This window comes from Macrobrachium rosenbergii, chromosome 41 (genome assembly GCF_040412425.1).
Source record: "Macrobrachium rosenbergii isolate ZJJX-2024 chromosome 41, ASM4041242v1, whole genome shotgun sequence".
NCBI classification, from domain to species: domain Eukaryota; kingdom Metazoa; phylum Arthropoda; class Malacostraca; order Decapoda; family Palaemonidae; genus Macrobrachium; species Macrobrachium rosenbergii.
The window spans coordinates 75,571,661-75,581,660 of NC_089781.1; the positions used below are offsets into that span (position 1 = coordinate 75,571,661).

At 37.5% G+C, this 10,000-nt stretch overlaps 2 non-coding genes across 2 annotated transcripts; one reads left to right on the top strand and one right to left on the bottom strand.

The window, feature by feature from the left end:
• Positions 1–3,312: 3,312 nt before the first annotated feature.
• TRNAE-UUC (transfer RNA glutamic acid (anticodon UUC)) lies at positions 3,313–3,384 on the top strand. The gene has a single exon. It is a non-coding gene; the product is annotated as a tRNA-Glu (tRNA).
• A 5,595-nt stretch (positions 3,385–8,979) lies between these two features.
• Positions 8,980–9,051, bottom strand: TRNAE-UUC (transfer RNA glutamic acid (anticodon UUC)). Its single transcript has one exon. It is a non-coding gene; the product is annotated as a tRNA-Glu (tRNA).
• Positions 9,052–10,000: the final 949 nt, after the last annotated feature.

Below are 10,000 nucleotides of genomic sequence, written 5' to 3' on the forward strand. Positions count from 1 at the left end.
CCATCGATGTCTTATTTTTCAACAATATCTCTATCGGTACAGTGAATTTGAAACATTTGCCTACCAATATATATATTGTCACGTTCGCGCTGCCGTTAGGAGAAAAAGATGGCTCTAATTTTGACCTTTGATAACAAAACATGGCTAAGGGTGGCTGCACTCCGGTGCACAGGAAAGTTCCAAAGCGGTATACTCAGAATTACCAATACAGTAAGGAATGGAGCTAAACTTATGTTTTCCACTAAATAGTATAATTCACTAAGAGATGTCAGAAGATGAAATATTTACAGGAACTGTCAATGGAGCCCCATGACGCTACCAAAGTTACGTTAATAGAATCACAAACACTATAGAAAAGTGGCACAAAACTGCGAGTTTTTAACGCTAGGCCTTCATGGGCTAACAAGCAATAGGTATGAGTGAGGATCCGAAGAATGCACAGGGTGGGGTATGTTAGGCGAGAGCGGGACAGCACTGATAGTCCGGATACCTTGACTAGATATGGCACGTGGGTATGCAGAAAGATGGCACCATTGATCTACAGTTGATATCACGCAACAGGCACGCGAACCATGAATCTGCAATAGCAGGAAAAGCTGAAAACACACGAAAGGACTCTAATAATAATGAACTGGAAATACGTAAGCAAATCTCAAAACACATATACTCAAATTAACACTAGATTTCCACTATTGATAAAAAAAATCACCACAATCAAAATCACAACACACTCTGAGGGAGAGTAAAACGTTATGGACATCAGAAAATGGGGGAACAGGTGGAAAACGGGTAAGATAAAATTGGTGAGGCCGACAAACAACTTCCAATCATATTACCTTAGTCTGTGGACAAGACGTGAGGTTCGTAGAGCCAGGTTTCTGCAGTAGGGTGTCAACTGGAACATTATCACTTAGGGTTCCCCACCATAGAGGAAATGAGACAAAGCATAAAGGGCATTGATGGGTTAGCAAGAGAGCATGCAGAGGGTAAGCAGCTGGATAAGGCAATCTTCAGCGTGACAGTGAAAGGGGGACGTCAAGTCAGACTTGATCAGAGACTCAGCAAACTTCTGGACAGAGTGGCGTCGTCAGGTTAATGAGTGGAGTGACGTCTAGCAGAGTGACGTCGTGAGAGTGATTAGCAGAAGGTATACTAGCAAGGTGACGTCTTAGGAGTAACTAGCAAAAAGTGGTCCGTTGGAGCCTGTATATATGCCACAATCGGCGCCGACGGTGGTCGTGTTTTTAACATTTCTGACAGCCTCTTCTTAATGGGGTCTTCCATTGTCCTCTTCTCGGGGCACGTTGATAATCCAGCCAGGTGGCTACAAAGGTCGTTGAATGGCGGCCAATAAAATGTTCAAGGAGGAAAGGTAGAAATCGGTTGATAATTAGATGGGCGAGTTCAGGATGAGTAGGTGGGGATGCAGGTGTGGGTCAGGTCAAGGCTGTGATCCTTAATGGCATGGCAGGTAGTTGAAATAGAGGGGAAACTCCTCAGAGCTCAAAGTGACAATATTGGCTGGGAACTTGAGAACAATAGTGGCTAGGGAAAGAACTCTCACAGGGTCGCAGTAATTGCAAGTGGCTGCCGAAATCGTCACCTCGAGCGCAGATTACTGGGGTTAGGTCAGATCAGTAATGACTTGGGGTACGGTCATGCATTATTTCTCATTAAACACCTGCGTTGGCTTAACCCGGAAGTGGAAGGCATGGGAACGCTTGAGTGGAAATTTCAAAACTAGCACTTTTTTTGAAATGTACGTTACTAATACACTGGAAATGAAACTTTTACTTTAACTTATATTCGAAAATCAAGAAGAAAAATAAAAATAACTAATTAACAAGGCGTTTGTGACAGTACGTATGTATGTATGTATATGTCTTTCTTTAATTTTCAAGTTTTCCTTTTATAAAATCCTTAGATGACTTGCCATAAGTTCCCCACCTGTTGAAATTTGAAAAGAATAATAAACTACTGAATAATAACTAAAAACAAAAAAACAAAAAATATTTTGACAAAGAGCAGTGGCTGCTGCGCTTCCGGTAATAACTTTTTCTGAAAGGCTCAAAACAAACAAGGGCTAGGGTTTACAGAAAACAATCCTGCAGGTGCCAACGAAAACTTCCAAAATTCACTCGAAAATCCGTTACCACACAACTGGCTCGTACTGTATGGTCCTCCACAGACACAACACAGACACAGACACAGACACGTATTTCAGGATCACAGCTGGAGGCCGGAAGTGTGTAGTGCTTTGTGAAGTACTCTTTTCACCCAACGAACGATTCTCCAGTTATTCTGTGAAAAATATAAAGAATAAAAAGACAATGAGTTGCGATAATGATGAAATGCAGCGAAGGGGAAAACTGTTATTGTATTTCAGAGATGTAAGGATATCTCATCCCCTTTTACTTCTAAGTGAAAAGTTATTGAAAGCCTTTATAAAAGAGAAAAATTCATATGTACTAATGTAAAACAGCGGGTAGGATAGGAGGATAGAATATAAAATTTATTCTGTCTTTAACGCTTTTATTGTAAGCTTTTCTTTATCCACTCTTGTCTATTATTTCTTATTTGGTATTAATAATACTTTTCATTGTCGTGTTGTGTCTGTCTTGCATTTGGTAGGAGATTACGTCAGTTTGAAAACAACTCGTCGTATGTAAATGCGCCCTAATAAGTCAAAGAGAATCGTCGATTCTTTACTATGTAGATTATTTCTATTAATATTATTTTCGGTGTTCTGCCGTGGAACAGGTGTGCAGATAATACTCCTGACGAGGTATGACTAATCTTACGGGGCTGGGTAGCGACGACTGAACAACCGGTGGTAGGGCCCTAGGGTCGCCCCGAGGACTCCCAGGGGTACGGGTACCTGAAACTCAGTAATGGTGCCAGGGTTACACAAGGTTAGGTTATGTAGGATAACATTAATAGTTAGAACTGCCTCCCGAACTGCAGGCGCTAAAGTCCGACGCAACCACGGCAGGCAAGGGCTTGTTGAGGTAGGTCCCCCCGTTGCCGCCTGCGCCAGATTACTTGGATCTGGTCCAACCTTCTAGGAATGAGAACAGGTGATTCACTGAGATGTCACGACTACGTTCCTCTTCCTAAAGCTTAAGGAGAACGGTTAATAATTTTTTTATTTTTATTTTTTTTTACTTGAGAGAGATACGTTTTCCTTGTAAAGCCCTTTTAAGGGAACAATATTAGCGGCTTAAAAGAGATGCCAATTTATAACATTTTTGTCATATAGTCTTGAAGTAGCCACATACGAATGTTATACGCATATTTCCTGCAATTAAGTATTCCCATGTGGTCTAGTGGCTAGGATACCTGGCTTTCACCCAGGAGGCCCGGGTTCGATTCCCGGCATGGAAGATGTTTTCTTAATACAGATGGCATGACCTAGCTAATAAATTCGTATTTACAACGCTTGCCTTTCCACCCAGGAAACCCCTGGTTTCGTTCCATGCTTTGGTGGAATATTTGCTTGTTAAAATGTATGAAATCTTGTTTGACTGTTAATCCTAATTAACAGATCAATAACAAAATCAGTATGAACAGTACACCTGGCTTTCACACAGGAGACGCGTGACTGATTTCTGGCATGGCAAGACATTTCTTCAGTGGCATGCCCTCATTAACATATCAGCATGAATAGTATAGCATTCACAAATTTCAACATAATGCTGTCTCCAGTGTCCTGTATACATTTGTGTGCATTGGGTGTGAAAAATGCAACTTCCCCCCTCGCAATTCGTTCCACATATGAAATGCACAATAAGCTTTAATGATATAAATATTCTTATGTATAAGATAGATTGAATTGTGAAATTTAGGCAGTCAAGTCAAGCACTGAAGCACTCTCGACCATCCATCACTTGAGGCACTGAACAGGGATGTGGAGTGGTTGGATAGAGAGAGCAATAGATCCAGAAAATGAAGGTAATGAAATACAAGGATCTAAAGGTGAAACTGGGAGAAACCCCGACAGTTGCATTAAGAAGAAACGGTTGGAGGTGTTGGACAGCAAGATTAATGAAAGGAAGTGAGAATGGAGTTCAAGGCTAAAAAATGCATGCAGCTAGGGGCCGTAGGGACCCTGCAAATAACTTTTATTACGGCCTACAGTATGCCCCAGCGTACTGATGGCTCTGGCTCCTATTGGGTCTTATTTTGTGTTTCTAGATCAAATTTTGTGTTTCTTTCACTTTTCTGTGTCGTTTTTCCATATGAGTTCTCCTTTCTGTTGACGTTTTCTTACAAGTTAGTAGACTTGTCTTTAATGAATGTTTGCCCAAGTTGAAAAATCAGCACCACATGAAATGATTCATTTTTCATTATTAGCACCAGGGGGTGTTAATAACGATAAATTCCCTACGTTATTAGCCTCTTTATGGTTTTCTAACATAAAATCGTTTTTGCACATTAATCACTCTCTGCTGATGTATGACTTGAGAGCACAGGAGCAGATCCCTGCTGGGAAAATTTTATGAAGCCTTGATGAACGGTAGACATGCACGAGGTAGTTTCTGACTGATTACTTCTCTTGTTTTGAAAACTTATTCTATAATCCATTGATATAATGCACATTTTTTCATATGCATGTTAATGGTCTTGCTCAGTATGATGTTTTGCATATTTTATCGATATGATGATAATGAATATTATTGAGTATTAAAACAAATGTGCAAGGGATGGTTAAGAGCCTCCTAATTACATGACACAAAAAGATAGTTGGATCAGTGTGCAGAAAAGATTCAGAAACTGGTAAAACACCAATCACACAAGAATTTCATCAACAAAATGCTAATTAAAGATATCTCTGATAGAACTTAAGACAAAGATCAAATTAAATAGACAAAACAGAAATCCCTTACTACACGTGGCAAGGCGGGTGGGAAATAGGTGTCATAAATTTATTACCCAGGTTTCGATAAATGGACACGTTCATTGCTTTCTGTATGTCTTATTGTTTTACTACGAAAGTCGGATGGGCGATCGATAGGTCATAAGATTCTCAGCAAAACATTTCATGTCTGATTTCGAAGTTATGAAATGTTCTGCAGCATAATTTTGCTACTCTCTTGAGATTAGAAATAAAAGGGGATGAGATATCCTTACATCTCTGAAACCTTCGCTGCATTTCATCATTATCGCAACTCAGTGTCTTTTTTTATTCTTTACATTTTTCACAGAATAACTGGAGAATCGTTCGTTGGGTGAATGGAGGTACTTCACAAACCACTATACACTTCCGACCTCCAGCTGTGATCCTGAAATACGTTTTTGTTTGTGGAGGACCGTACGAGCCAGTTTGGTGGTAATAGATTTTGAGTGAATTTTGTAAGTTTTCGTTGGCACCTGCGGGATTGTTTGCTGCGAACCGTAGCCCTTGTTTGTTTTAAGCCTTCAGAAAAAGGAATTATCGAAAGCGCAGCAGCCACTGCTCTTCGGTAAAATAATTTTTTTTGTATTTTCAGTTATTCTTCATCAGTTTTTTATTCTTTTGAAAGGTTAAGTGCAAAAGTAATGTTGCGGGTAACCAAGTGTACTTTTCTAGCACATGCCAAAATAAAACAAGAAAAGTAATAAAGAACCTGAGACTTAACAGCCGTAGGAAGGAAAGTTTGGAGTTGGGAAAAAGGAAGCAAAACCAGAATTCTGAATCTTTGTAGCAGATGTCAATCGAGGCTGAACTGTTGCTGCTTCCACGGCTGCTTCAGTGTATTGGGAGCTTTTGATTTCCTAAGTAAGTTCCTTACATGAATTTTGCTTGTAGAATGGTCGGAATCATTAAATTAATCATCGCAATGCGTGGTCAGTCGTGTAACAGGTGTCCATTTGTCGTTGGGTAGAAAGAATACATGTCAGGTGACGTTAAGAAAGAGATTATTAAAAATTCCATAAGTCTTTGGTCACGTTTATTTATTTATGGATCACAACAAGTGGGAAACTTATGGCAGCAAACTTTTATTAAATAAAATTTTTGAAAGTTACATCATCTCGTATGTATAGAATTTATATATTAAATAAAATTTTTGAAATATTATATATACTGTATATATATATATATATATATATATGTGTGTGTATATATATATATATATATATATATATATATATATATATATATATATATATATATATCAATTAGAAGGCAAACAATTTAAATATATATATATATATATATATATATATATATATATACACATTGTCTTGTATATATAGATATATATTTATAAGAGTATATATTGAAAATCATATACTGATAGGACATATATATATTTATAATATGCAAATATATATATATATATATATATATTATATATGTATATATTAACTGTTATATATATTTATATATATATATATTTATATTTAAATTTATATATATATCAATTAAAGGATTTAAAGTCTTGTTCCAATTGTATTCAAATGAAGGACAGGGCGAAATGCAAATCCCACTATTAACTGTTCTCTCGAAAGGATTGTATGAAATTGTATCCAAATTCAATTACAATATGTTAATTTTCCCCTTAAAAAACAAACAAACAGATGCATTTTCTCTACGGCCACTTGATCTTGCAGGCTTATCGACGAGGAAGGATTATGAATTTGGAAAAAATTTGTCAAAAAGATTTTTCTATTTTTTCCCCTGAATGCATAATCCAATTCTCTAAATTAATATAATCCTAATAGAAAGGTTATTCTTTATTCATCTGGTTTTTCTGCGTTGAATAATAAAATGAATAATATAATGAAATGATGAAAAAGCGTATGAGCATATGATGCTCATGTGTTTTTTTTATTTTAAAACTTACAGTTTTTGCAACTATTATCGATGTAAAATCGGCTGTAATCTTAAAGTGCATTCCGTTCTATAAGCACGTTGTATTTACATGTCTTTACCTGACCCCTATTCATTGTAGAATCTAATCTCAAGAGAGTAGCAAAATTATGCTTCAGAATAATTTATAATCTCAAAACTCATCTAATCAGATATGAAATATTTATTGAGAATCCTTGGCTTATCGATCGTCCATTCAACAGTCGTTGTAAAACCGTAGACATGACAGAATGTAGTAAATGTGTTCATTCATCGATACCTGGGTAATAAAATTTATTACAATCGTCCCCCGCCTACCTCGCCACAAGTAGTCAGAGATTTCAGTTTCGTTTACTTTTCTTTTTTATCTAAGTTTTTATCATAGATGTCTTTATAAACAGCATTTTGTTGGTGAAAGTCTTGTGTTTGTGCAGTATCATACAAGACTTAATATTTTTTTTTCTGCACAATGATCAACTGCATCTTCTTTTTATCGTGCAATTGAGAGGTTCTTAGCCTTCTCGGATACATTTCTTTGGTTGCTCAATAACAATCAGTATCATATAGCTCAAATATTCAAAAATTCATACTGAGCAAGCATTAACGACCATTAACTTGAACACCCTAATATGTGTATAAAATTAGTATTATATCAATAGGTCATAAAATAAGTTCCTAAAAAGAAAAAAGCAATTGCTCAGAAAATATTCGTGCATGTCTACAATTCATTAAGGCTTCATAGCATTTTCCCAATGAGGGATCTGCTCCTGGACTCTCATATCGTACAACAGCGGAGAATGATTAATGTGCAAAAACAATTTTGTGTCAAAGGCAAAAGAAAGCCTAACAGCGTAGGGAATTAGTCGTTATTAACACCCCCTGTCCATAACAATGGAAAACTTATAATTTCCCGTGTTGCTAATGCCTGTCATTAATATTATCCAAATGGAGCAAACATTTATAAAGGACAAGTCTACTACCTTGTAAGAAAACTTTAACATAATGGAGTACAATACAATACAAACCAATGCAAGTGAAAGAAAAAATGCTTCAAGGCCAATATGAGTTAGAAACAGTACATAAGGCGTTGTAGGGGGTAGCGTCGTCAGTGCATCCTATGAAGTGCCATTTTAGGCCTTGCTAAAGGTTGTTCGCAGCATCTTTACGGCCCCTGGCTGCATCCACTTTTTAGCCTTTTACTCTAACTCCATTCTAACTTCCTCAGCAATCTCACTAACCAACACCTCCAAGTGTTTCTTCTTAATGCAACTATGGGGGGTTTCTCCCAGTTTCACCTCTAGATCCTTGTACTTCATTTCTTTTATTTCCTGCATCTCTCTATCTCCCTGTCCAACCACTCCACACCCCTATTCAGTGCCTCAAGTGACGATTGGCCGAGAGTGCTTCAGTGCTTGGTTTGACTGCCTATATTTCACAATTCAATCCATCTTAGGCATAGGAGTTTTTGTGTCATCGAGTTTATTGTGCGGTTCATGATATATGGAATGCACTACAAGGGAGACTTTTGCATTTTTATCACAAAATGCACACAAGTGTATACAGGACACTGGAGACAGCATTCTGTTTTTGTGAATGCAAAACTATTCCTACTGATTTGTTAATGAGGTCATACACCTTCCACTAGGGAAATATCTTACCAATACCGGGGATCATTCCCGAGTCTCCTGAATGAAAGCCAAGTGTACTGTTCATACTGATTTGTTAAATAAGTTATACCATTTTTCATTAGGAAAATATCTTCCCATGCCGAAAATTAATTCCGGGCTTCCTGGATGAAAGCCGAGTGTATTGTTCATATTGATTTGTTAATTAAGGTTTATATTTATTTGTTAAATACGACATACCACCTCCCCGCAGGAAAATATCTTCCCTAGCGGGGATCAGATCAAGCCCGAACTATTCATACTGATTTGTTCATTAGCTCATCCCATCTTTCATTCAGAAAATATCTGCCCTGCCGGGACTCAAACCTTATCTTCCTGAATGAAAGGAAGGCGTATTCTTCATTCTTTTTTACTACCTGTCAAGCACCCTTCCATTGAGAAAACTAACCCCTAATCCGGGAATGAAATTCTTCCTGTGTGAAAGGCCAGTGTAGCACATGACATCTACCTTAGGAAAACATCTTCCCATGCCGGGAATCGAACCCGGGCCTCCTGGGTGAAAGCCAGGTATCCTAGCCACTAGACCACATGGGAATACCAAAGTGCAGGAAATATGCTTATAACATTCATATTTGGATATCTAAAGACTATATGGCAAAATGTTATGTAAATTATATAAATATCATCAATATAGAATTTCTTTAAGATTACTAATACTTTCCCCAGAAAAAGGTTTCAGGAGAAAAATATATATTTCTGTCAAGAAAGAGAATCAACAGGAGAAAAATATATATATTTCTGTCAAGAAAGAGAATCAACAGGAGAAAAATATATATTTCTGTCAAGAAAGAGAATCAACAGGAGAAAAATATATATTTGTCAAGAAAAAGAATAAACAATTAATAACATCCTTCTTAGGCGTTCCAGAGAAGAACGTAGACGTGACGTTTCAATGAATCAGCAGTTCTTACTCCTAGAAGGTTGGACCAGATCCAAGTAATCTGGGCCTTTGGCGAAGACGGGAAAGGGCACCTACCTCAACAAGCCCTTGCTTGCAGTAGTTGCGTCAGACTTGGTGCCTGCATTTCCGGAGGTAGCTCTGGGTATTAATCATAACCTAATCTAGCTTGACCTTGGCACTATTATCGAGACCATGGTGCCCCTGGGGGTCACCGCGGCGATCCTGGCTCCCCACCACTTGTTGGGTTACACCCTGTCAGTTCAGTGATACCTGTCAAGAAGGGTTATCAGCGCACCTGTTCCACAGAAAATAATATTAATAGGAATATTTTATAATGGAAAAAAATTCGATGATTCTTTTTTGACTTATTAAGGCGCATTTCCATACGATTTGTTTTGAAACTGACGCAATCTCCTGCTAAATGTAAGACAGTCATATCACTCGACAATACATAAAAAGTATTATTAAAATACTAAACAAGAAATAAGCGACAGGAGTTGATAAAGAAAAGCTTACAAAGAAAGACTGAAGGACGGAATAAATCTTCCCACCTGTATTTACACTAATGCATATATATATATA